At 49.0% G+C, this 21,819-nt stretch overlaps 10 non-coding genes across 10 annotated transcripts; 7 read left to right on the top strand and 3 right to left on the bottom strand.

Annotated features, from left to right (window-relative positions):
• Nucleotides 1-3,203: 3,203 nt before the first annotated feature.
• Nucleotides 3,204-3,394, top strand: LOC138009121 (U2 spliceosomal RNA). Its single transcript, XR_011124329.1, has one exon. It is a non-coding gene; the product is annotated as a U2 spliceosomal RNA (small nuclear RNA).
• A 194-nt stretch (nucleotides 3,395-3,588) lies between these two features.
• Nucleotides 3,589-3,752, top strand: LOC138009165 (U1 spliceosomal RNA). The gene has a single exon (XR_011124373.1). It is a non-coding gene; the product is annotated as a U1 spliceosomal RNA (small nuclear RNA).
• A 980-nt stretch (nucleotides 3,753-4,732) lies between these two features.
• LOC138009153 (5S ribosomal RNA) lies at nucleotides 4,733-4,851 on the bottom strand. The gene has a single exon (XR_011124361.1). It is a non-coding gene; the product is annotated as a 5S ribosomal RNA (ribosomal RNA).
• Nucleotides 4,852-5,120: 269 nt separating this feature from the next.
• LOC138009172 (U2 spliceosomal RNA) lies at nucleotides 5,121-5,312 on the top strand. Its single transcript, XR_011124379.1, has one exon. It is a non-coding gene; the product is annotated as a U2 spliceosomal RNA (small nuclear RNA).
• A 5,638-nt stretch (nucleotides 5,313-10,950) lies between these two features.
• On the top strand, nucleotides 10,951-11,141 carry LOC138009120 (U2 spliceosomal RNA). The gene has a single exon (XR_011124328.1). It is a non-coding gene; the product is annotated as a U2 spliceosomal RNA (small nuclear RNA).
• Nucleotides 11,142-11,335: 194 nt separating this feature from the next.
• LOC138009164 (U1 spliceosomal RNA) lies at nucleotides 11,336-11,499 on the top strand. The gene has a single exon (XR_011124372.1). It is a non-coding gene; the product is annotated as a U1 spliceosomal RNA (small nuclear RNA).
• A 977-nt stretch (nucleotides 11,500-12,476) lies between these two features.
• LOC138009145 (5S ribosomal RNA) lies at nucleotides 12,477-12,595 on the bottom strand. The gene has a single exon (XR_011124353.1). It is a non-coding gene; the product is annotated as a 5S ribosomal RNA (ribosomal RNA).
• A 1,890-nt stretch (nucleotides 12,596-14,485) lies between these two features.
• LOC138009180 (U2 spliceosomal RNA) lies at nucleotides 14,486-14,678 on the top strand. Its single transcript, XR_011124387.1, has one exon. It is a non-coding gene; the product is annotated as a U2 spliceosomal RNA (small nuclear RNA).
• Nucleotides 14,679-14,872: 194 nt separating this feature from the next.
• On the top strand, nucleotides 14,873-15,036 carry LOC138009162 (U1 spliceosomal RNA). The gene has a single exon (XR_011124370.1). It is a non-coding gene; the product is annotated as a U1 spliceosomal RNA (small nuclear RNA).
• A 975-nt stretch (nucleotides 15,037-16,011) lies between these two features.
• LOC138009118 (5S ribosomal RNA) lies at nucleotides 16,012-16,130 on the bottom strand. Its single transcript, XR_011124327.1, has one exon. It is a non-coding gene; the product is annotated as a 5S ribosomal RNA (ribosomal RNA).
• Between the last annotated feature and the right edge of the window lie 5,689 nt (nucleotides 16,131-21,819).

Below are 21,819 nucleotides of genomic sequence, written 5' to 3'. Positions count from 1 at the left end.
CCACCTATCCGACCTTCCTTGCCGGGGACTTTAACACTGTGTTCGACCGCGCCCTCGATCGTCGGGGCTCCAATGTCTCTGACACTTCCCGCGAAAGTACTGCTACCTTAAAACGTCTTTTTGACTCCTGCTGTTGTCTGGACATTTGGAGGCACCTGCATCCTTCCGATTCTGCCTTCTCTTGGACTCGCTCAGACGGCCTTATGGCCTCCCGTATTGATCTCATTGGTGCCCCGTACTCCTGTTACCATCAGTCTTGACTTGCGATATTATTCCTTGTCCGTTTTCGGATCACTGTGGTGTGGTGCTTTCTTGTAGTGTCCCAGACATTGCTGCTCCTGGGACAGTTTCTGGAAGCTCAACATTTCTGTCCTCAATGATGAGGACTATATCCAGCATATCACTAATTTTTGGTCCGTTTGGAGGCAGTCCATGCTGTCCTTCCCGTCACTAGCTAAGTGGTGGGATAAGGGCAAGAGCCAAATCAAAGGCCTCACAATTAAATATTGCGCTGAGCGCTCGAAAGAAAACATCGCAGTGTCGAGACCTCCTTGGCCGACTAGCTGGGCATCTTAAGAACCGTGTTGATGCCGGTTTCACCTCCTGTGTTGAGCCGTACCATTCTACCCTGTCTGCCCTTGCTGCCCTAGACCTCGAGGCAGCTCGGGGAGCCCAAGTCCGTGCTCGGGCCAATGGGTTGAGGAAGGTGAAACCTCCTCGGCCTTTTTCTTCCGTCTGGAAAAGAAGCGTGCCGCCGACCGACTTATTTCAGCACTTCGATGCGATGATGGCACAGTGGTCTCGAGTTCAAAGGACCTATGCCAGGCTTTTGCTTCCTTTTATTCTAACTTGTTTAGTGCCGAGCCTACTGACGGGGACGTGGCTCTTTCCCTGCTCGACGCCCTCACCTCCACCTTGTCCGCCGACCAGGCTCAACAGTGTGATGGTCCTCTCCAGTCGGAGGAGTGTTATACTGCTTTATGTGGGATGGCTCGAGGCAAGACCCCGGGCTTGGATGGCCTCCCTATGGAGTTTTATGTCAAATTCTGGCCGGTGCTCGGACAGGACCTCGTGCTCGTCCTGAACTCATGTTATGAGGCTGGCACTCTCAGCCTCTCTCAGCGTCGAGGCATCATTTCTCTCATCTTTAAGACGGGTGACCGGCTGAACCCTCGTAACTGGCGGCCAATTTCCCTCCTTAGTGTGGACTACAAGCTCGCTGCCCGCGTCATCGCTGGGCGTCTCCTGAAGGTTATTCATGCCGTGGTGGCTGAGGATCAAACCTGTGGTGTCCCCGGTCGTTATATTGGTGAGAACGTCGCTTATCTCCGAGACATGGTCCATTACGCCACGCAATCCGGGTCTCCTTGTGCCATCCTCTCGCTCGACCAAGAAAAAGCGTTTGATCGCGTTGATTGGTCCTTTCTGCATGCCACCCTCTGCAGAATGGGTTTCCAAACCTCCTTTCTGCGCTGGATCCGCCTTTTCTATAATGCTGTTCAGAGTGCTGTCATTGTTAACGGTCATGTCTCAAACTTTTTCAGTCTCACACGGGGGGTGCGTCAAGGCTGCCCCCTCGCACCTTTGCTGTATGTTATGGTCGCTGAGGTCTTGGCCGCCAATATTCGAGCAAATCCCGCCATTACTGGACCTTTGCTGCCTGGACTGCCCTCACCGCTCTCTCCAATTTCCCAGTACGCGGATGACACATCGCTCATCTTGTCCTCCGATGCCTCCATTAGGGCTGTTTTTGACACCTACACAAGGTATGAGCTTGGTTCTGGATCCAAGCTCAACCTGACAAAGTCTCGCGGCTTGTGGCTGGGGTCTTGGGCTGGCCGAACTGACCCCCCTGTCCCTCTCGACTGGACATCTTCTAAGCTTAAAATCCTCGGAGTCTTCATTGGCCCGCATGACATTGATGAACTAATTGGCGGCCTCGGATAGAGGCTGTGGAACGCGTCCTCTCCTCCTGGCGTCAGCGCTCCTTGTCTTTTCATGGCAAGGCTTTGGTCATCAATTGCCTGGCCCTCGCCAGGGTTTGGTATGTGGCATCCCTGGTCCACATGCCCCCCTGGGTACTTAAAGAACTTAACTCCCTTGTTTTCTCATTCTTCTGGAAAACCAAGCGGGAGCTCGTTGCACGTGCTGTGGTCGTTCAGCCCACATCGCTGGGAGGTTTCTCGGTGGTGGACATTAAGCTCAAGGTTTGGTCGCTTCTGGGTCAGTGGGTCAAACGGTCTACTTTGTCCTCGTCAAGCTGGTCCTCCTTTGTGTCGTACTGGTTTCAATCGTGTTTTGCTGCCTCCTCTCTTGATGTTTTCTCCCGTCCCGCTGCCTTCGACAGGTCCCTGTTACCGCCATTTTACTCCTCTTTGCTTTTGGCCTGGGAGTCGCTTGGTGGCTCTTTTTCCCCCTCCCGGGGAACTTTGGTTTTCGCATCCTCTGACCCTCACGTTGTCGCCTCCGTGGCTTTTTTTCTCTGCCAAAGTCGGTTACCAGTTTCTTTTATCCTGTTCCTCTGTCACACCGCACTGTGTAGTTAAGTTCTTTCCCTCCTTTGGGGACCTTTACTGGTATGATACGTGGCGCCAGTTCCACTTCTTTGATTTTGACCGCTTTGTTGTTGATTTCTCCTGGAAGGTAGCTCATGGTGTGATTTACACTGCTGAGCGTCTTCTCTCTTTTGGTTTATCTGTCTCCTCCGCTTGTTTTTGTGGTCCTGTCGTCGAGTCACTGTCGCATTTGCTCTTTGTGTGTCCCCTTGCTCAAAGTGTTGTTGGTTGGCTACAGTCCCTCCTTTTTCATTTCTCGCCTATGTGTCCTGTGCTTGAGCGTCGCCATTTACTTTTTGGTTTCAATTCCACTGAGCTTCACGCAGTGCCCAAAGTCTTCAGTTACCTGTTGTGTGCCTGTAAGTTTCACATCTGGCTGGCCCGCAATGACTACCGCTTTCGTTCTGTCAACCTGGGGCCCTCGCCGTCATTGAGGGAGCAAAGGCCCGTGTCAAGTTCCACCTCCCCTTGCTCTTCAAGCGTTTTTCAACCCGGAGACGTCGACGTTATTTTGCCCGCCAGTGGGGGGCGGATGGAGTCATCGCCTCTATGTTTCCAACAAGCTCGTTTTTCGCTTCGGGCCACCTGCTTAATTCACCCTCTGTACCACCTGATTTGCTTAGTTTTATTTCGCCTCTGTCGCCTAATACTGGTGACCAATGCCTCAGGCGTTGGATGAGTCTGTCGACTGGTGACCTTTGGTCTGCCATTCACGCTGCTCATCGAGCAGCTCATATATTAAACTGATTTTTGGAACTGGGCCGTGGAAAAGAGGCTTGCCTCGTCCCGGCCACGGGTTGCCTCGGTATAGCACTACCTCCGAGCGTGGCCCACTTCCCTCTGGGGAAGAAATAATCAAGTGAAAGCAGAACAAATGACCAAGCAACCAACCTTCACATTCTCTTCTCTTTTCTAGGTAGCATAGCAGCGAGTGGACAGCACGACACGACAGGACGAGGAGCACGTGACCCCCATTACCACATGGTATGCGCAGACAAGTTGCGTTTTGCGGTTCCGGAGAGGTTGAAAAGGCATACTTACCTGACGCGGGAGGCACTGTGATCAGGGAGGCAGTCCTCTCAAGGTGAGGCTCTTTCATTGCACTTCGATTGGGTTGACCCTTGCGATTACCCCAAATGTGGGTAACTCGAGCGTATAATTTCTGGTAGTGGGGACCTGCGTTCGCGCTAGTCCCCGCACCAAACCCCGGTGGCAAAGTTGGCTAATGGGAAGGTTTGTTGGTAACGTTTCAGGCAGGGCAGGGAAGGAGATGCGGTGGCGGTGTAAGGACTAAGGAAGGTGAGTTGTATTTGTGAATTCCACTGCTGAAATTGTAGGTGAATGTTCCGTACTTGGTGCACTGCAAAACTGTGATTTTATTTCTTTCATTCTTGGCCGTAGAGAGAGAAGCGAGCGGAGGACGTGTTTATTTCAGCCGCATCGATTTCCATCGATAGACGAGTGAGACAAGAAAATGCCAGCGGGTCGAGCTCTTATCCTCGTGCATCGTTTCGAAAACGTAAGTGGATGTGTGTTTGTACTGCTCCATCGCGATAGATTTCTTTTGCGTTGTGTTATGTTGCGTTCTGGAGAGCCCGTTTTGCATTGAGTAACTGAGGACCCGCCAGATCAGTTGGCGTTACATTTCTGTGGCCAACACTTTGTGGTTTCTCTATGTTATCAGTTAATTGGATTGTTATCATAAAAAGTAAATCTTTCATGGTCAGGATAGTGTCTTATCGGCCCTTTGAATACGTACTGTCCGTGTTGAGCAGGGAACAGTAAGACTTTGAAGTGCGCTACGTCACGTAAGTCACGTTTTCGCAGGATCAATGTTGTAGTGTTGTAGCCTTCGTTGTATGCATATCATCCGGGCTAGGTTAACTTCCATCTAATGCATAACAGTGCATGCATTTTTTACTTGTCGTATCCTGTTCTTTGCTCACACGAAAAGATACGTTTCATGTCATAAACGTTGGATTGATAAGATCTCGCGCGCACGCGCTCCCTTGGGAATACAAGTTCCACTTTCTCGTGTGAACTATTTTGTTTTTGTTGTATGTCTCATCTTTGACATATCGTTGGCATGTTGTGTTCAAAAACCTGGTTTGGAATGTTCTTTCATTAAAGGAAACTGAGATTTTTGAGATAATCAAGTGTACAGAAGGAAAAAGGGAAGCCTACAACACGGGGTATTCCCAGGCGGTCTCCCATCCAAGTACTAACCCCGCCCGACAGGGCTTAACTTCGGTGATCGGACGAGAACCGGTGTTTTCCCTGTGGTATGGTCGTAGACAAGTAATTCGCCGTGAAAATTAACTTTGTTATAAGGGAAAATAAAAACGAGGTCAGAGCAAGCACAATGTGCATTTGTCCTCTTGCCGTCAACGCAAGTGCCATGCAATGCTGGTCCTGCTGCCCACTGTACAAGGGCGATCGTTGTTGTGCGCCTCGCTTTCAGGTTGGCTTTGGGCATTCCTTCCTTGGCACGGATTGTAATCGGACCACCATATCTCGTGGCCATGAGACTGGGAGCACCTTGTCCGCTGTGAGCATTTACGGGCATCGGCTTCTCGGCCTTTTGGCTAAGATCAAGTGTAGTATCTGTTCTTATCAGCTTAATATCTGATACGCTGCTCATCGAGCAGCTCATATATTAAACTGATTTTTGGAACTGGGCCGTGGAAAAGAGGCTTGCCTCGTCCCGGCCACGGGTTGCCTCGGTATAGCACTACCTCCGAGCGTGGCCCACTTCCCTCTGGGGAAGAAATAATCAAGTGAAAGCAGAACAAATGACCAAGCAACCAACCTTCACATTTCTCTTCTCTTTTCTAGGTAGCATAGCAGCGAGTGGACAGCACGACACGACAGGACGAGGAGCACGTGACCCCCATTACCACATGGTATGCGCAGACAAGTTGCGTTTTTGCGGTTCCGGAGAGGTTGAAAAGGCATACTTACCTGACGCGGGTTTTTATTATCTGCCAGGTTCGTGCCTTTCCTTGTGGTACGCGTAAGTTCCGTATTGGAATTGGAGTGTGGGGACAAGCGTTTTTGGGATTTGTGGTAAGATTTTTGATTCCTGAGTTTTACTGGTGACCCTCCTGGGGACTTATGCTTGGCGTCCTGCCATAACCCAGGGTAGCCAGTCTTTCTGTTCCCTTCCTGGGAGCTTTGCTTTCCGGGGGGACTGTTTTTTCTCTTTTTCCCTTTTCATCATGCCTCTTGCGGCCTTTAAGAGGACAGTAGTCCTCGACCTTTCCGATGTTCCAACCTCTGTTCCCAGGGCGGAACTTGTTACAGCCATCAAGGGAAAGTTCACCCCCTTTGTGATTGACAGTATTCAGTTTGTTCCCGTAAAACTGGTTCAGATTACTTTCGCTGACCCAAAATGTAAAAATATTGTTGAAGGTTATGATTTTGTCACTTTAGCTGGTGCTAAGTGCAAAGTCATGTATGCTGGGCCTCGAGCTCAAAATGTTATGTTGTATCACTATCCCTTTGAGGAGAGTGATGATCGCCTCCGGCCCTACTTTTCCTCGTACGGGAAGGTGGAGACGATAAGGCACCAGCATTACCCGGGTGACCCTGCAATCTGCACTGGAGCCCGTATCATCAAAATGGTTCGTTCTGGCCGGATCCCTCGTAATCTGGACATTGCTGGATATAAATGTAAGGTGTGGTATGTGGGTCAGCCGGCCGAATGTGATATCTGTCGTGGGGAACACCTCACCAAAAACTGTGACTTGCGCGGGAAGTGCCGCAGGTGTCGGGAGCCTGGTCACATGGCCAGGGATTGCCCAACCCCCCCAATGCCTGGGGGAACCCACCATCTTCGCCTGCGACCCCCGCCCATCCGTCCGCTTCACTTGTTGTTGGTGCCACTCCCCCGGAGTCGCTGCCTCCCCTCCTGGATGTCAGTTCTGGTCCTGAGGACCTTCCCACTTCTCCTGCAAGCTCTGACCATGAGGACTCTGGGGACGAGGGGGTAACCCTTCGTCCTCCTGCCCCCACGCAACCTGGTATTTCAAGTTGGGGTTCCCACACCGACCTCAGGGACAATGAGTTATCCCCCCTGGTACTCCACCCATGGCCTCTCCTGCCACCAGTAAATGTTAAGGAGGGTGCGGCCCTCCCTAAAACGGTAATGGTGGGTCCTCGACGCGCGTGCAGGTGGCTGCCTCCCCCGCCGCTGCGTCTGATGGTTTGGCTGCGCCACAGAGTAATACAATGTTAACACTAGTAGTAACGTAGTTGGTGTAATGGACAATACTACTATAGTTAATGGAAAAGAAATGGAAATGGATAATAGTAATAATGTAGTTACTGGAAAAGAAATGACAAATAATGCTGTAGTTAATGGAAAAGAAATGGAAATGGATAATAGTAATAATGGAAAAGAAATGGATACGAATGATAATGAACTAGTTAATGAGACTGAATACAGTCAAAGTATATTTAGTGACGATGACCCTTTAACGGGCATCAATGTAACCCCTGTAAATACCCCACAGGTTCTATCTCTGTCTCCCGTAATGGTTAACGAGGTCGAGCTGACTGATTCACCAGTCACTAAGCGTGGACTTTCGGATGTTGAGGCTTCCTCTGATGATCAGGTCAAGTCTAAGAAGAAAGCGAAGAAACCTCTTCCTGGTTCTGCGGTCCCCGGCCGCTCGAAGTCTGGAAAGGGCAGGGAGTCTGGGAGGGCTGTTCATTCTGGCCTTCCCTCCTTGGCTCCCCCTGCCCCGGTTCGGAGCCGTCGCTCCTAGTTGTGCTGTCTCTCTCTTTCTTCTCAGTTATGGCTCTCTCTATCCTCTCCTTAAACACCAATGGTCTCAGGGACTCGTCCAAGCGCGCTGGTGTTCTGCACTGGTTACGTTCCTTTCCTCAGGTCCCTGACATTGTCTGCCTACAAGAGGGCCCACTGCTCTTCAGACAGTGAATGTCAGTCTGGTTTCGTTCATCTGGTTTTAATGCAGTTGCTTCTGTTGGCTCTGCACACTCTTGTGGTTGCATCATTTTATTCCGCCCCACGGTCACCCTTACGAGCTCTTGGTGTGACACCGCTGGGCGTGTTGTTTTTTGCCACTTTACCCATTCTGGGCACCCGTTTCGTATCTGCTGTCTCTACGCCCCCAATCGCAACCCAGCCCGTGACGACTTCCTGGACGACGTCTCGTCTTGGGTTGATCCCACCTATCCGACCTTCCTTGCCGGGGACTTTAACACTGTGTTCGACCGCGCCCTCGATCGTCGGGGCTCCAATGTCTCTGACACTTCCCGCGAAAGTACTGCTACCTTAAAACGTCTTTTTGACTCCTGCTGTTGTCTGGACATTTGGAGGCACCTGCATCCTTCCGATTCTGCCTTCTCTTGGACTCGCTCAGACGGCCTTATGGCCTCCCGTATTGATCTCATTGGTGCCCCGTACTCCTGTTACCATCAGTCTTGACTTGCGATATTATTCCTTGTCCGTTTTCGGATCACTGTGGTGTGGTGCTTTCTTGTAGTGTCCCAGACATTGCTGCTCCTGGGACAGTTTCTGGAAGCTCAACATTTCTGTCCTCAATGATGAGGACTATATCCAGCATATCACTAATTTTTGGTCCGTTTGGAGGCAGTCCATGCTGTCCTTCCCGTCACTAGCTAAGTGGTGGGATAAGGGCAAGAGCCAAATCAAAGGCCTCACAATTAAATATTGCGCTGAGCGCTCGAAAGAAAACATCGCAGTGTCGAGACCTCCTTGGCCGACTAGCTGGGCATCTTAAGAACCGTGTTGATGCCGGTTTCACCTCCTGTGTTGAGCCGTACCATTCTACCCTGTCTGCCCTTGCTGCCCTAGACCTCGAGGCAGCTCGGGGAGCCCAAGTCCGTGCTCGGGCCAATGGGTTGAGGAAGGTGAAACCTCCTCGGCCTTTTTCTTCCGTCTGGAAAAGAAGCGTGCCGCCGACCGACTTATTTCAGCACTTCGATGCGATGATGGCACAGTGGTCTCGAGTTCAAAGGACCTATGCCAGGCTTTTGCTTCCTTTTATTCTAACTTGTTTAGTGCCGAGCCTACTGACGGGGACGTGGCTCTTTCCCTGCTCGACGCCCTCACCTCCACCTTGTCCGCCGACCAGGCTCAACAGTGTGATGGTCCTCTCCAGTCGGAGGAGTGTTATACTGCTTTATGTGGGATGGCTCGAGGCAAGACCCCGGGCTTGGATGGCCTCCCTATGGAGTTTTATGTCAAATTCTGGCCGGTGCTCGGACAGGACCTCGTGCTCGTCCTGAACTCATGTTATGAGGCTGGCACTCTCAGCCTCTCTCAGCGTCGAGGCATCATTTCTCTCATCTTTAAGACGGGTGACCGGCTGAACCCTCGTAACTGGCGGCCAATTTCCCTCCTTAGTGTGGACTACAAGCTCGCTGCCCGCGTCATCGCTGGGCGTCTCCTGAAGGTTATTCATGCCGTGGTGGCTGAGGATCAAACCTGTGGTGTCCCCGGTCGTTATATTGGTGAGAACGTCGCTTATCTCCGAGACATGGTCCATTACGCCACGCAATCCGGGTCTCCTTGTGCCATCCTCTCGCTCGACCAAGAAAAAGCGTTTGATCGCGTTGATTGGTCCTTTCTGCATGCCACCCTCTGCAGAATGGGTTTCCAAACCTCCTTTCTGCGCTGGATCCGCCTTTTCTATAATGCTGTTCAGAGTGCTGTCATTGTTAACGGTCATGTCTCAAACTTTTTCAGTCTCACACGGGGGGTGCGTCAAGGCTGCCCCCTCGCACCTTTGCTGTATGTTATGGTCGCTGAGGTCTTGGCCGCCAATATTCGAGCAAATCCCGCCATTACTGGACCTTTGCTGCCTGGACTGCCCTCACCGCTCTCTCCAATTTCCCAGTACGCGGATGACACATCGCTCATCTTGTCCTCCGATGCCTCCATTAGGGCTGTTTTTGACACCTACACAAGGTATGAGCTTGGTTCTGGATCCAAGCTCAACCTGACAAAGTCTCGCGGCTTGTGGCTGGGGTCTTGGGCTGGCCGAACTGACCCCCCTGTCCCTCTCGACTGGACATCTTCTAAGCTTAAAATCCTCGGAGTCTTCATTGGCCCGCATGACATTGATGAACTAATTGGCGGCCTCGGATAGAGGCTGTGGAACGCGTCCTCTCCTCCTGGCGTCAGCGCTCCTTGTCTTTTCATGGCAAGGCTTTGGTCATCAATTGCCTGGCCCTCGCCAGGGTTTGGTATGTGGCATCCCTGGTCCACATGCCCCCCTGGGTACTTAAAGAACTTAACTCCCTTGTTTTCTCATTCTTCTGGAAAACCAAGCGGGAGCTCGTTGCACGTGCTGTGGTCGTTCAGCCCACATCGCTGGGAGGTTTCTCGGTGGTGGACATTAAGCTCAAGGTTTGGTCGCTTCTGGGTCAGTGGGTCAAACGGTCTACTTTGTCCTCGTCAAGCTGGTCCTCCTTTGTGTCGTACTGGTTTCAATCGTGTTTTGCTGCCTCCTCTCTTGATGTTTTCTCCCGTCCCGCTGCCTTCGACAGGTCCCTGTTACCGCCATTTTACTCCTCTTTGCTTTTGGCCTGGGAGTCGCTTGGTGGCTCTTTTTCCCCCTCCCGGGGAACTTTGGTTTTCGCATCCTCTGACCCTCACGTTGTCGCCTCCGTGGCTTTTTTTCTCTGCCAAAGTCGGTTACCAGTTTCTTTTATCCTGTTCCTCTGTCACACCGCACTGTGTAGTTAAGTTCTTTCCCTCCTTTGGGGACCTTTACTGGTATGATACGTGGCGCCAGTTCCACTTCTTTGATTTTGACCGCTTTGTTGTTGATTTCTCCTGGAAGGTAGCTCATGGTGTGATTTACACTGCTGAGCGTCTTCTCTCTTTTGGTTTATCTGTCTCCTCCGCTTGTTTTTGTGGTCCTGTCGTCGAGTCACTGTCGCATTTGCTCTTTGTGTGTCCCCTTGCTCAAAGTGTTGTTGGTTGGCTACAGTCCCTCCTTTTTCATTTCTCGCCTATGTGTCCTGTGCTTGAGCGTCGCCATTTACTTTTTGGTTTCAATTCCACTGAGCTTCACGCAGTGCCCAAAGTCTTCAGTTACCTGTTGTGTGCCTGTAAGTTTCACATCTGGCTGGCCCGCAATGACTACCGCTTTCGTTCTGTCAACCTGGGGCCCTCGCCGTCATTGAGGGAGCAAAGGCCCGTGTCAAGTTCCACCTCCCCTTGCTCTTCAAGCGTTTTTCAACCCGGAGACGTCGACGTTATTTTGCCCGCCAGTGGGGGGCGGATGGAGTCATCGCCTCTATGTTTCCAACAAGCTCGTTTTTCGCTTCGGGCCACCTGCTTAATTCACCCTCTGTACCACCTGATTTGCTTAGTTTTATTTCGCCTCTGTCGCCTAATACTGGTGACCAATGCCTCAGGCGTTGGATGAGTCTGTCGACTGGTGACCTTTGGTCTGCCATTCACGCTGCTCATCGAGCAGCTCATATATTAAACTGATTTTTGGAACTGGGCCGTGGAAAAGAGGCTTGCCTCGTCCCGGCCACGGGTTGCCTCGGTATAGCACTACCTCCGAGCGTGGCCCACTTCCCTCTGGGGAAGAAATAATCAAGTGAAAGCAGAACAAATGACCAAGCAACCAACCTTCACATTCTCTTCTCTTTTCTAGGTAGCATAGCAGCGAGTGGACAGCACGACACGACAGGACGAGGAGCACGTGACCCCCATTACCACATGGTATGCGCAGACAAGTTGCGTTTTGCGGTTCCGGAGAGGTTGAAAAGGCATACTTACCTGACGCGGGAGGCACTGTGATCAGGGAGGCAGTCCTCTCAAGGTGAGGCTCTTTCATTGCACTTCGATTGGGTTGACCCTTGCGATTACCCCAAATGTGGGTAACTCGAGCGTATAATTTCTGGTAGTGGGGACCTGCGTTCGCGCTAGTCCCCGCACCAAACCCCGGTGGCAAAGTTGGCTAATGGGAAGGTTTGTTGGTAACGTTTCAGGCAGGGCAGGGAAGGAGATGCGGTGGCGGTGTAAGGACTAAGGAAGGTGAGTTGTATTTGTGAATTCCACTGCTGAAATTGTAGGTGAATGTTCCGTACTTGGTTGCACTGCAAAACTGTGATTTTATTTCTTTCATTCTTGGCCGTAGAGAGAGCGAGAGGACGTGTTTATTTCAGCCGCATCGATTTCCATCGATAGACGAGTGAGACAAGAAAATGCCAGCGGGTCGAGCTCTTATCCTCGTGCATCGTTTCGAAAACGTAAGTGGATGTGTGTTTGTACTGCTCCATCGCGATAGATTTCTTTTGCGTTGTGTTATGTTGCGTTCTGGAGAGCCCGTTTTGCATTGAGTAACTGAGGACCCGCCAGATCAGTTGGCGTTACATTTCTGTGGCCAACACTTTGTGGTTTCTCTATGTTATCAGTTAATTGGATTGTTATCATAAAAAGTAAATCTTTCATGGTCAGGATAGTGTCTTATCGGCCCTTTGAATACGTACTGTCCGTGTTGAGCAGGGAACAGTAAGACTTTGAAGTGCGCTACGTCACGTAAGTCACGTTTTCGCAGGATCAATGTTGTAGTGTTGTAGCCTTCGTTGTATGCATATCATCCGGGCTAGGTTAACTTCCATCTAATGCATAACAGTGCATGCATTTTTTACTTGTCGTATCCTGTTCTTTGCTCACACGAAAAGATACGTTTCATGTCATAAACGTTGGATTGATAAGATCTCGCGCGCACGCGCTCCCTTGGGAATACAAGTTCCACTTTCTCGTGTGAACTATTTTGTTTTTGTTGTATGTCTCATCTTTGACATATCGTTGGCATGTTGTGTTCAAAAAACCTGGTTTGGAATGTTCTTTCATTAAAGGAAACTGAGATTTTTTGAGATAATCAAGTGTACAGAAGGAAAAAGGGAAGCCTACAACACGGGGTATTCCCAGGCGGTCTCCCATCCAAGTACTAACCCCGCCCGACAGGGCTTAACTTCGGTGATCGGACGAGAACCGGTGTTTTCCCTGTGGTATGGTCGTAGACAAGTAATTCGCCGTGAAAATTAACTTTGTTATAAGGGAAAATAAAAACGAGGTCAGAGCAAGCACAATGTGCATTTGTCCTCTTGCCGTCAACGCAAGTGCCATGCAATGCTGGTCCTGCTGCCCACTGTACAAGGGCGATCGTTGTGTGCGCCTCGCTTTCAGGTTGGCTTTGGGCATTCCTTCCTTGGCACGGATTGTAATCGGACCACCATATCTCGTGGCCATGAGACTGGGAGCACCTTGTCCGCTGTGAGCATTTACGGGCATCGGCTTCTCGGCCTTTTGGCTAAGATATCTGGTCGGTTGGCCGACGTTTCTTAGCTTGTGGTTGTGTGCTTGGCTTTTTGTTTTTGTTTTTTTTGGTGCCTGTCCTAAGTACCTGCCGGGAGGGAACGGCGTAGCCTCTACCCAAAATTGTTTTTGAAGTGCGCTCTAGATTGTCCCGAATAGTGTGGTCGCCCATTTTCCTGAAGCGATGTACAAGACTTCTGGGTGGTCTACCGTTTTTACCACAGTTGTTGGATGCTGTGGACAGGGATAACCTTACTACGGTTCAGTTTTTACGTGGTGGACTCGTACGTCTGACTTTCAAGACTCTCGCCTGCTGTGACCATCTTGTGACTCAAGGCTTGTTGTATGTATGGTGACACCCACGCGTGTTTCGTGCTGAAAGTAGTCATGTTCGGTCTGTTTACATGTACGGGATCTGCCCTCTGAGGTCCCAGGATGATGAAGTGTAAGGTGCTTTCTTTGGTTCTTTTGGTGAGAGTTGCTTGTCCATTCGTCGTAGCTACCTTCGCCAATTATCCGTCTGTTTACAATGGCAATCGTGTTGTCGAAGTGGCTCTTACCCAAAGACGTCCCTTATTTTTGTGTCCGTTTCCAGTTTATAAATGTCGTGTCGTGGTATTGCCCGTCAGCTGCTCAATGTGCATCGTTTCGTCGTGAGTTTGGTCACCGTGCCCCTTCCTGCCCTCTCTCTGGCTTGTGTCGGCGCTGTTGTCAGCCCGTTTTGCACATGGCTAGGGAGTGTCGGCGGGCTTGGGGTAATCTTCATCCCGGTACGACACTCTGTCCTCTGATGTGCCTGCTGCCTAAGATGATGATGATAGTCATGAGTACGTCCCCCCCGACCACTGAATACGTTGTTTCGGTGAAGACTCTGAAGAGGAGTGTGAGATGGCTCGGGGATGAGGACGGTGGCTGCTCAGGTGACTGCCCCTCTCCCCCCTCGTTCGACTGTTCCTGTCCAAGTGGCTCCTGCTCCCAAGCCCCTGCCCCGTGTCCCCGTGTCTTGTGTTCCTAGTTCTTGTTCACAGCTCTCTCCCGTTTCTGCCGTGTCCTACTGTTCCTGTGTCCGCAGTTCACACCGTTTCCTCTGTCATGCTCCCCCTTTTACGTGCTTCCGTCTCCACTGCGTCCAAGTCTCTCTGTTCACAGCCGCTCATGTTGCCTGTTTCTGCTCCCGGTTTCACTGCTTCAATGTCCCCTGCGATATTTCTGCCTAGCCGTTTTCCCTGTGAAGCTTGCTAAGCTTGTGCAAAGCTGTGCTGGTGCCTATTTAGCTTTCTATGCCGACGTGCTAGAGTTAGTTCATTCTGACAGTACTCCGTTTCGAGAGCAATTGTCGAGGTTAGCTCGCAGCAATCATTGAGAAAATATCGTTCTTATACTAAGGAAAACCAGAAAGAGCTTTGGATTGTGAATCTGTTTCATTCCTGCGGTCAACGCCCGTAAAGGGAAAACTTGAGGCTAAGAAGAGTTAACTTTCTCTATGATTTAGACTTTTGGACATTAGTTTTTGTTTTTTTTTTTTTGTTCTGTATTTTTGAATTGATTGTATTTGTGTTTTTCTACCTTGTGCTACTCGATGGAGCACCTTGTCCGCTTTATTTTTTGAAATAAATTTTTCAAAAGAAAAAAAAAAATCTGTTCTTATCAGCTTAATATCTGATAGCTGCTCATCGAGCAGCTCATATATTAAACTGATTTTTGGAACTGGGCCGTGGAAAAGAGGCTTGCCTCGTCCCGGCCACGGGTTGCCTCGGTATAGCACTACCTCCGAGCGTGGCCCACTTCCCTCTGGGGAAGAAATAATCAAGTGAAAGCAGAACAAATGACCAAGCAACCAACCTTCACATTCTCTTCTCTTTTCTAGGTAGCATAGCAGCGAGTGGACAGCACGACACGACAGGACGAGGAGCACGTGACCCCCATTACCACATGGTATGCGCAGACAAGTTGCGTTTTGCGGTTCCGGAGAGGTTGAAAAGGCATACTTACCTGACGCGGGAGGCACTGTGATCAGGGAGGCAGTCCTCTCAAGGTGAGGCTCTTTCATTGCACTTCGATTGGGTTGACCCTTGCGATTACCCCAAATGTGGGTAACTCGAGCGTATAATTTCTGGTAGTGGGGACCTGCGTTCGCGCTAGTCCCCGCACCAAACCCCGGTGGCAAAGTTGGCTAATGGGAAGGTTTGTTGGTAACGTTTCAGGCAGGGCAGGGAAGGAGATGCGGTGGCGGTGTAAGGACTAAGGAAGGTGAGTTGTATTTGTGAATTCCACTGCTGAAATTGTAGGTGAATGTTCCGTACTTGGTGCACTGCAAAACTGTGATTTTATTTCTTTCATTCTTGGCCGTAGAGAGAGCGAGAGGACGTGTTTATTTCAGCCGCATCGATTTCCATCGATAGACGAGTGAGACAAGAAAATGCCAGCGGGTTGAGCTCTTATCCTCGTGCATCGTTTCGAAAACGTAAGTGGATGTGTGTTTGTACTGCTCCATCGCGATAGATTTCTTTTGCGTTGTGTTATGTTGCGTTCTGGAGAGCCCGTTTTGCATTGAGTAACTGAGGACCCGCCAGATCAGTTGGCGTTACATTTCTGTGGCCAACACTTTGTGGTTTCTCTATGTTATCAGTTAATTGGATTGTTATCATAAAAAGTAAATCTTTCATGGTCAGGATAGTGTCTTATCGGCCCTTTGAATACGTACTGTCCGTGTTGAGCAGGGAACAGTAAGACTTTGAAGTGCGCTACGTCACGTAAGTCACGTTTTCGCAGGATCAATGTTGTAGTGTTGTAGCCTTCGTTGTATGCATATCATCCGGGCTAGGTTAACTTCCATCTAATGCATAACAGTGCATGCATTTTTTACTTGTCGTATCCTGTTCTTTGCTCACACGAAAAGATACGTTTCATGTCATAAACGTTGGATTGATAAGATCTCGCGCGCACGCGCTCCCTTGGGAATACAAGTTCCACTTTCTCGTGTGAACTATTTTGTTTTTGTTGTATGTCTCATCTTTGACATATCGTTGGCATGTTGTGTTCAAAAAACCTGGTTTGGAATGTTCTTTCATTAAAGGAAACTGAGATTTTTTGAGATAATCAAGTGTACAGAAGGAAAAGGGAAGCCTACAACACGGGGTATTCCCAGGCGGTCTCCCATCCAAGTACTAACCCCGCCCGACAGGGCTTAACTTCGGTGATCGGACGAGAACCGGTGTTTTCCCTGTGGTATGGTCGTAGACAAGTAATTCGCCGTGAAAATTAACTTTGTTATAAGGGAAAATAAAAACGAGGTCAGAGCAAGCACAATGTGCATTTGTCCTCTTGCCGTCAACGCAAGTGCCATGCAATGCTGGTCCTGCTGCCCACTGTACAAGGGCGATCGTTGTGTGCGCCTCGCTTTCAGGTTGGCTTTGGGCATTCCTTCCTTGGCACGGATTGTAATCGGACCACCATATCTCGTGGCCATGAGACTGGGAGCACCTTGTCCGCTGTGAGCATTTACGGGCATCGCTTCTCGGCCTTTTGGCTAAGTCTTTTTGGCCGATGTTTTGTGGGTTCTCCCAGGGCGAAGCCCTACCATTTTGGTAGTAGGTTTTTCGTTCCTTGTGGTATCCTTGCTATTGCGATTCCATGGATGCTGATACTGATACACGTGTTAATTGGGGCGACGCCCCTATGGATCATGTTTCTGAGAATGTTGTTGTGAATCCTTCCTCTGATATTGCTGCTGCCTCATCGGATACTGTTATGTCATATGCTGGTGTCACTGCCGGGTCTGGTGACCCTGTTCCGCTCGTCAATAATCCTCCTGTTCGCAGCCGTTTTGTTCCGTCTACCTTTGAGAGAGAGAATTTTTCTGTTTACAACCGCTTGCCAGAGAGACCGTGTTCTGCCTTTTTTCCGAAACCTGATGGCGACTTTGCTTTAAAGGATCTTTTTGCCGACCTAGAGACCTGCCAGATCCCTTCTGCTGCTGTTCGCTGCGTCCAATGGGTTTCCCCGCAGCAAGTGTGTGTCACCTTTGCCAAAGAAGATTATCGTAACACCTTTCTTCGGGCTTCATCGTTGGTGCCTCGTTTCCTCCGCTCTGGTGCCCCTACAGCTTCTGGTAATCCCCGTATCGTCTATGTTGCTGTTTTTGGTGCTCCTTATGAGCTTCCTGATTCTGCGCTTCATATGCGTCTTGCTCCCTATGGTACTGTGAAGTTTACTCGACGTAGTAAACACCAGAACTACCCTGCGTTGGACAATGGAACTCGGGTCTTTGGTATGGTCCTGTCCAAATCTATCCCTTCCTTTCTTCGTTTTGGCCGGGTTCTAGTCCGTGTTCGTCATGACAATCAGACGCCTACTTGTCGAAAGTGCAACCTCCCCGATCATATGGCTAAGGATTGCCCTAATACCTTCTGCTACAATTGCGAGCACGTTGGTCATATGTTTAAGGAATGCCCTGAAGAGGATTTCTGCTGTGTGTGTCGTGACCAAGGCCATAAGGCTATCGATTGTCAGCATTCGTGGCATCGCCGTCCTCGATCTTACCGAGATGCTGACAAGCCGGATGACCCTCCTCCCCAGCCGTCTCCTGACCTTCAACCTGCTGTTCAGCCCTCTAATCGACCTTCGCAGCCTACTAGCCAACTATCTTCATCCTGCTCTTCCCAATCCTCGTCGCAGTCTTCCTCTTTGCAGCCTTCTTCTGAGCACTCGGCCCCTTCGCAGATACAATCTTCCCCTCCTCTTTCTTCTGACCTTTCTCAGTCCCAGAGTATTTTGGCTTCCTATGCGCCCTCTAATCCAGCCTTGGTAGAAGCTGCCTCCGATGCCGAAGTAGCCTATGCTATGGATGTTGCCGATCCTCCGCCTGACTCCCTTCCTGATTACCCTGATGACAACTCCGATCCTGATAATGTTCCTGCCCCTGTCGCTGACCCTGTTCCTGATGCTGTTCCTGATCTTGACGTTGACGTTGCTTCTGACGATACTGATCCTGACCTTGATGCTGATTCGCCTTTACAGACCTCTCGCCCGCTGCTTTCTGACCCTGGTGACCATCCTCTCGTCGTTTCTGATGATTCTGACTCAGATGATTATACTCCTGCGCCTGACCTTTTCCCAACTCGTACGTTGGGACGAGCTGTCAAGAGAGGATCCAGCCGGACACCTGCTAATGTCACTCCAACCATTGTGCCTGTTCGTAAGTCAACGAATCCTTCGCGTGTGCCTACGAAAAAAAGCCGTCCATCATGACCTCTATATTTAATTTAATTTCAATTAATTCACGTGGTTCTAATCGGGCTACTCGGAAAGCTTTGCTTGATTATGTTCGTTTCGGTTTCGGTATTATCTGCATTCAGGAAACTTTAATATCTGATCCTGTTGCCTTTAATTCCCTGGTTGCTGACTGGAGTGGGCCATCTTTTTGGTCCCCTGCTGTTGGTAAACAGGCTGGTGTTATTATTTTGATTTCCGATCGTTTTGATGGTCAAGTTTTATCTTGGCGTAGAGATCATGATGGACGTGTCCTTAGTTTACTCGTTGAGTATAATAATCGTAAGTTTAATATTATTAATATTTATGCGCCCACCCTTTTGACTGACCGAAAAGTGTTTTTCGAGAATCTGCATGCTTTCTGCCTTCCTGCTGATTTTACTATTATGCCGGTGATTTCAATTGCTATGAATCTGATTTAGATAAATTTGGTGGCAATGTTTCCATTGCAAAATACCTCTCTGACTTTCGTCGTTCACTTTACCTTGAAGATGCTTGGCGCAAATTGCATCCCCGTGTCCGAGCGTGCTCTTGGTTTAATTCTAATTTTTCCATCGGCTCGCGCCTTGACAAATTTTTGTTTCCCGAAATTTATTCCCCTTAGTTCAGTCCTGTGACATTTCTCCTTGCGCCTTTTCTGATCATGATTTTGTTAATCTTTCTTTAAAATTGGAGTCTAATTATATGCGTGGTCCGGGCTTATGGAAATTTAATTCCTCCCTTTTGAATGATAGCGATTTTTGTCTTTCCTTTGATGCTAAGATTCGCGAGCTCTCCGATTGCGTTGACTATTTTCCGTCAGTCAAATGTTGGTGGGACTTTTTTAAGGCCTCTATTCGCTCGGAAATTATTTCCTTCGCTAAGAATAAACGTAGAAGTCTCTCGCATGAGCGCGTCCTTATAACTAATGCAATAATTGGTCTCAAGCGCCGTCTTGTCTGTGGCGACCTTTCGGTCGCCCCTGAAATTTCTCGGCTTGAATCTGAACTGAATGCTCTTACCTTGCGTGTTTTGGAAGGCTCTAAAATCCGTTCTCGCGTCCAGTGGCTTGAGGAGGGCGAGAAGCCTTCACGCTTCTTCTTCAAGTTAGAACGTGAGCGCTTAGACCGTAATAACGTTTCTTCCATTTTGAATGATAATGACATTGAAGTTTTCACTCGGGAGGAGATTGAACGTGCGCACGTGCGCTTTTATTCAAATCTTTTCTCGCAAGAGGTTATTGATCCTGTGTGTAAACAATCCTGTTTTGATTCTATTCCTTCTTCGCTTTCTCCTCCTCTGCGCGACTCATGCGAGGGACTTTAACTTTAGATGAAGGACTATTTCATTAAGGAGCCTTAGCCTAGGAAGGTCACCTGGTTCTGATGGTTTGTCTGTCGAATTTTACTTGCGTTTTTGGGACATTCTGGGCCCCCTTTTGCTATCAGTCGCAAACCAATGTTTCCATGACTCTGACTTTCGGATTCTATGAAAGGAAGCGTTACTCGCCTTATTTATAAGAAGCGTGGGGATATTAAGAATTTGAAAAACTGGAGGCCCATTTCTTTGCTCAATGTGGATTATAAGATTATCTCTAAAGCTATCACAACTCGTCTTTCTTCGGTTATGCATCACATAGTTTCCCCTGATCAATCTAGCTCTGTTCGGGTCGTTCAATCTTCTCTAATGTGAGTTTGTTGCGCGATGTTTTGAGCCACATTGAGCAAACAAATGAGTCTGCTATTTTGATTAGTTTAGATCAAGAAAAAGCCTTCGACCGAGTCGATCGCGTCTTCCTTCTAGAGCTGCTTAATGTTTACGGTTTTGGTTCTGATTTTTGTCGCTGGATTAGTACCTTTTATAATGGTGCTTGCATGCGTATCATCCTTAACGATTGGCTTACTGAGAGTATCCCCCTTGAACGGGGCGTCCGTCAGGGGATCCTCTCTCTCCTCTACTTTATGTTTTATGTGTAGAAGTTCTTGCTAACCTGATCCGTAGATCTCCTGAGATTGAGGGGTTTTTACTTCCTGGTGCAAGGGTTTGCAGGCCAAGGTTCGCCTTTATGCTGATGACACTACTGCTGTTTGAAAGACCTTTTCTCTCTAAATAAGCTTTTTGATTGTGTTAGTGTTTACGAACGTGGTTCTGGAGCTAAGCTAAATAAGTCGAAAACGGAGGCCATGTGGCTCGGTGCTTGGCGTTCTCGGACTGACGAACCCATTGGACTTACTTGGGTCAAGAAAATGAAAATTCTTGGGGTCTTTTTGGTACTATCCCTGTTGAGAATGATAATTGCAACCTAAACTAAACAAACTAGAGAAGTCCCTCAATCTTTGGAGATCTCGTTCTTTGTCCTTCCTAGTGCAAGGCTCTCGCTTATTAACACCTTAGTGGTTAAGTAAGCTGATGTATCTAGCTAGGGTTTTTGCTTCCCCCTGCCTGGGTCATTTCCCGTATCAATAGTTTCATCTGGCCTTTTCTTTGGGGTTGTAAAATTGAGAACGGTTGCTCGTAATAACTTTTATATTTTAAGATGTAAGCGCTGCGCAAGGGGGTATAAGTATTATTAACTTTAGTGTTAAGTGCCTTGCCTTGCAGTTAGCGGGGGATGGCTTTTACTTTGGACTCCGCCTCACGATTCTAGTTTTGATCTTTGTAAATATTTTGTTGGTAGACGTTTGTCCTTCTCTTCGCCCCCAGTGGAACTGTTTGCGCGATAATTTTGCCCCGTCTGCCTGCTTTCCGTCTCCTTTTTTTTACGCCCGCTGTCCCTCGAAACTCTTGTATCCGTTGGGTATTGCGACTTAACTTCTACAGCGTTTATATTTGAAACTACTTTCCTCGAATTCCTCCTCCCCTATCCTTTGGATAGAGTTTGGACCAGGTTTGTGCTCTCTTTTTCAATCAATGATCATTGGTCTCTCGTTCATGATTCTCTTAACCGAAAATCCTAAAAATGATCTCTTGTGGCTAATCTCTCTCTCCGCTGTGTTAAGGTTTCCGCGATTCCCTTTTCTAATTGGGGATATATTAACTCTGCTTTCTCTTCTGGTGCTTCCTTGCCCTAGACGAGAGACTATAGCTCATTGTTTTTTGCATTGCCCTCGGGTTAAGAAGCGGGTTTTGGGTCCCGTGTTTCTTTCCCCATTTTAGATCGTGTGCTAGGCTTTCGGCTTGACCTTAAATGTCCCTTTCGTGTTCTTTTTTTATTTGGCCCACGCTCGTTACAAAGATGGCTCGCAGTTGCGCTCCACATTATCAAGACCCTTCTCTACGGTGTTTGGCTTTTTCGCAATAAGGCCACCTTTTATAACGTTAAAGAAGATCATCGGGCTATTATCCGTTTTGTTTCTGGTCGATCTCCGTAGTCGAATTAAGCTCGATCACTTTCGCCTTTCAGACTGTCGCTTTTCTCCTTTGTGGTCCTCTCTCCCAGGCTTTGTGCACCGTAGAGAATGGTCTTCCTAGCGTTACTGTTTAGGCGTACATTTAATTTCGTTTTGCTTTGTCCGCGCGCTGTTTGCGGTGTCTGTAATCCGGGGCTCTCTTTAAGGGACTTGCGCAGTTCATGGACTTTATCGTAGGGCCCCTGGCCCTTACGGCTAGCTGCTTACTCCGGCTTTGTGACTCTGTAGACTTTTTTGTATTCCTGAATATGTAATAGCTCCATTTTTATTT

The sequence above is a fragment of the Montipora foliosa genome, chromosome 6 (assembly GCF_036669935.1).
Source record: "Montipora foliosa isolate CH-2021 chromosome 6, ASM3666993v2, whole genome shotgun sequence".
Classification (NCBI taxonomy): Eukaryota; Metazoa; Cnidaria; class Anthozoa; order Scleractinia; family Acroporidae; genus Montipora; species Montipora foliosa.
Note: the sequence above shows the minus strand (reverse complement) of the source record. Positions and strands in the feature narration are given on the sequence as shown.